Source organism: Echinops telfairi, unplaced genomic scaffold (assembly GCF_000313985.2).
Source record: "Echinops telfairi isolate 266 unplaced genomic scaffold, ASM31398v2 ScPeMD7_23;HRSCAF=83, whole genome shotgun sequence".
Classification (NCBI taxonomy): domain Eukaryota; kingdom Metazoa; phylum Chordata; class Mammalia; order Afrosoricida; family Tenrecidae; genus Echinops; species Echinops telfairi.
In genome coordinates this window covers 78284773-78289241 of record NW_022103920.1, presented here as the reverse complement: position 1 = coordinate 78289241, position 4469 = coordinate 78284773, and the positions used below count along the sequence as shown (strand labels likewise).

Here is a 4469-nt window from a genome sequence, read left to right as displayed (position 1 = left end):
CAACAATATTGTTGACTTTTACACATCTGATTACTTTGATGTCTTGTCAGTCTGTGGCAAGTCAGGTGTGCTGTTGAACATGATCCTCAAGGTACGTTGCAGACTTTAGGTCTTTGACAAGCTTCTCATGCATTGACAGACACTTATAAACCCATACTGAATGTTTGGTGTACGATAAGAGATAATACTTTAAGTTTCCATCTTGTGATAGTTAGGTTTTTTTGTGCCAACATGGCACCCATAAGAAGATATGGGTGGGGTTTAGCCTGTCAATCGGGTTGCAGCTTGATGACCTCATTTGGAGGTGCGACTGAGATAAATGGCTCTTTGGAGGTGGGCCTGCCTCTCTCTCTCTACCTTCACTTTCCTGTTGAAGAGCCATCATGAGATTTGCTTGTGGTGCTTCCACTGAAATCAGAACGATGCAGAGATTAGCATAGCCCCTGTGCTGACATGCAAATTCCTGAAGCATTCCATATTTTTACCACTGTATCCCCAAGACTCTGCACCCACCGGCCTGTGATCTTCCTGCATTCAGCATCATTGCATGTGGTTGCATGAGTCTGAAGAGGGACATATGGACTAGTATTGGGTTTATAGACTAGTATTGGACTTATGGACTTGATCTGGGCAGGGCTGATATAAAACTTTTGCTTACACATATGAGCATATGAGTGTCTCTGGATTTGTTTCTCTAGTCAACCAGGCCTAGCACACATGTATTCCACTTTAATCTCATTAAGTCTATTTCAGCAGTAGATATTTTATAAATATCTCACTCCTCTCAAGAAAGTTTGACCACAAAATTCCAATTCTGCTGGATAAAAAACAATGTGCTATAAAACAATTTCCAAGATGTCCCTTTGCCTTTTACTCTCCATTTTAATCAAAGCAATAGTTTGGCTGTCAGTGGTTTGGGGTAGCCTCAGTCCTGCTGCCAATGCTTTCTATGTATTAAGGGCAAAGTAAGTGCTCTTCGGATGTCTCATCATTATGTACTTTCAGGATCCGTGTCTACCACTCCTGAACCCCAACCACAAATTTGAATGTTAAATCTGTAGTACTGGAGGCAAATACAGCAGAAACAGTACAAATCCTTGCTGAGAAGTGAGTAAACCATCCATGACCACAGCATTTTTTACCATTTGGCATCACCTTCAAAAATCACTCTTTTGAAAGCTGGCACACATCACTCATTGCTTTTGCACCTTGCCTTGATACAACACTGAAAGAAAGGCCCAGCTTTGTTCTGAAAGGAGGGACTGCTCGGTGTGCTGAATTTAACCTGAAGACCATCTGGAATTTGTATCTCCCGGAAGGGAACATAATACTCATTTCCAAAATTTTCTCTTTGATGTCACTTATTTCATTTGCAGTATTATGCCCTTGAGTCTCTTTCAGCACTTTCTTATGCTTCAAATTCTGCCATTCTACTCTTAGCTCTTCCACAGGAGGCACGCTATCATCAGAAGATTCAGCTGTGTCAGGGGGAGACAGTAGAGCAGTGTCTTTTGATGAACTCTGGCCATCATCTGCTCTTTTGACATATGGAAGCCTGGATCCAGCAAATGTTTTGAGTGATTTAATTCTTGCCCCTTATGCTTTGCTTTGCTGGCATCCACTTAACTTTTTTGACTTATGCCTCCAAATGGCATGACAAAATATTTCTGAATAATAAAAGAAGGAAATTAGCAATTTTAAATAACAATTAGAAAATATTGTTATCATGTACATTGTTAGCATGTACTATCTATTGCACATGCTCATTCTATTAAGTGTGAATTTGAATGTATCTCTATTTTTAAGCCATAATTCAAATTTAAATCATTCAAATTTTATTAAAATCCAGTATATCTTTGAATGACAGAGATGACCTAAAGAAAAAATTTTAAACCTTGCATTTAAAATCCATTATATGTCTAAACTTGATTCAAGAAACAACAGTCACCACTTCATGTTTTAAACTGTTTCCCAATTTAGTTATTAAAGACTTACTGTATATACTTAAGTATAAGCCGACCTGAATAGCAGCTAAGGCACCTAATTTTACCACAAAAATTGCATTAAAAAATGTGCTGAAATACTTCCCTTATACACAAGTATATAGGTATATAATCAATAATTGTTGCACATGTTTATTGTCTATTTTAATAATAGACAATAATAGAATCATTTGGATAAATTTAGTGATCAGTTGTTTCAGTATAAAATGTCTTAGATTACATGAATACTATAAAAAATTGTTTTGTAAAATTTTCCTACATCAAATTGCCACATTATTAATTACAAATTTATTTGTATCGGAGGCATATGGGACAGCAACAAAGCATACCTTCCCCCTTAGGAAAACTTAAAATTTTTCTCATTATTTTCCTGTCATTACTAATTAATTCTCAAAATAGTTACGTACAAAGGTTCACAAGTACTAGTGACTAAATTATTGTAGCTAAAACACTAGAAAATGTGACCAAAAAATCAGTGATTATAAATACAAACGATATAAAGAAAATAACAGTATGAGCTGAAACTATGTGACTTGAGGCATCAATAGAACTGTATAATAATGACAACTCGGATTTGAGTGCCTTAGAAGGTTTAAAAAGCACTTTCACATAGTTTAGCCTTATTGTTGCAGTTGTTAATCAGGTCAAGTCTGCTCTGACTCCTAGTGACCCTGTGTTCAACAGAATGAAACACTGCCCAGTCTTGTGCCAGTCTCATCATTGTCTTTATGTTTGAGCCCATTGGCGCAGCCCCCGTGCCATCCCACCTCATTGAGGGGCTTCTTTTTCACTGACCATCTATGTTACTGAAAATGATGTCCTTTTACCATCTCCTGCTACATGTCCAAAGAATATGACATAAAGTCTCGTCATCCTTGGAATATTCTGACATTCAACCCAGAATTGTTAATTCTTCTAACAAATTGAGCCAGTATTCTTCTCAAACATCATAATTAAAATGCAGCCATTCTTCCTTATTCCTTGTCCAGTTTTCTCAAGTATATGAGGTAACTGAAAATAACATGACTTGGGTTAGGCCCATCTTAGTCCTCAAACTGATATTGTTGCCTTTCAACAGTTTATAGAAGTCTTGCGCATCATATCTCCCCAATGCAGTACGTCATTTGATTTCTTGTCCGCTGCTTCCATGAGCATAGATTGTGGATCCAAGCATGATGAAATCCTTGAGGAATTTAATCTTTTCTTGCTTATCACAATGCTGTCTGTTGGTCCAGTTGTGATGATTTTGGTTTCCTTTATATTGCGTTACAATTCATACTAAAGTTTGTAGTCTTTGATCTTTGTCAGTGAGGGCTCCAGGTCCTCTTGACTGTCAGCAAGCAAGTTGTATCGTCCACATAACCAAGGCTGTTAATGAGCCTTCCTCCAATTTTGATGCTGCGATCTTCTTTACATAGTCCAGTTTCTTAGACTATCTGCAAGAGTGAACAAATATGGTAAAATGATGCAACTATGAAACTATCCCCATGCAGGATCCCCTTTTTCCATTTCAACCACTGCCTCTTGGTCCATGTACAGTTTCCACATAAACAGAACTAGATGTTCTGGAATTGTCATTCTTCACAAGGTTATCCATAGTTTATTATGATCCACAAAGTCAAATTACTTTGCCTAGTCCATAAAAAACAAGTAAACATCCTTCTTTGGAGACTTGGTGCTCCCTTTCCTGCTCTGTTGCATGCATGCCCTTAGTGTTTTGCCCTGGTTTTGGGGGATCAGATCGGGCACAATTCCTGCACTGTGTCTCCAGTGTTGTCCCCCATAGCGCTATGGGTCAGTGAGGGATGTTGTCTCTCATGGTGGGGCTGGCCCTATGGTCTTCTCTGTGCATTGGCTGCTCTGAGCAGGAATATTGTCCTCGGGGCTTGGTGGGTGAGGATGTGTTCCACTCTCCTTGCCTCTTTGTTTGCTCCTGTGTGCTCTGATCAGACACACCCCTGATTGTAGGTTCAGTGCTGTCCTCTGAAGTGCATTTTGGGTGGGTGGGGAGGTGGGTGGGGGCACAGCACATAGTTGGGATTGGGGCCGGCCCCATAAACCTTTCTATTGGTTCCCTGCTTTGTGCCGGTATGTTGCATTCACGTCTGGGTGCACCGGGTTGAAGTTCTTCTCTCCCTCTCCCTGTGGAGATACCCTCCCCTTGGGGGAGTTAGTGCCCTGGCTACCCATGTTTCTCTTCTTCTTCTTCTTCTTCTCCTTCTCCTTCTTCTTCTTCCTTTCCCCCTCCTTTTTAGTTGACTACCATATGTATCTACCTGGAGCTCACCCCAGGAAAGTATGTATATAGTAGCAGCTTTTCCCGGATGTCCCTTTTGAATTTTTAAGCTTACCTCAGTGGACTCATGTTGTACTTGTCCTTTTGTGCTTGGCTTACTTCACTTAACATAATTTCCTCCAATTCTCCCCATGTGCCTGATGTGCCTCATGCATTCATCGCTGCTTTTT

General features: G+C 39.7%; 1 pseudogene; it reads left to right on the top strand.

The window, feature by feature from the left end:
* The first annotated feature begins 387 nt into the window (after positions 1-387).
* Positions 388-483, top strand: LOC115869250 (annotated as a pseudogene).
* The last annotated feature ends 3986 nt before the right edge of the window (positions 484-4469 follow it).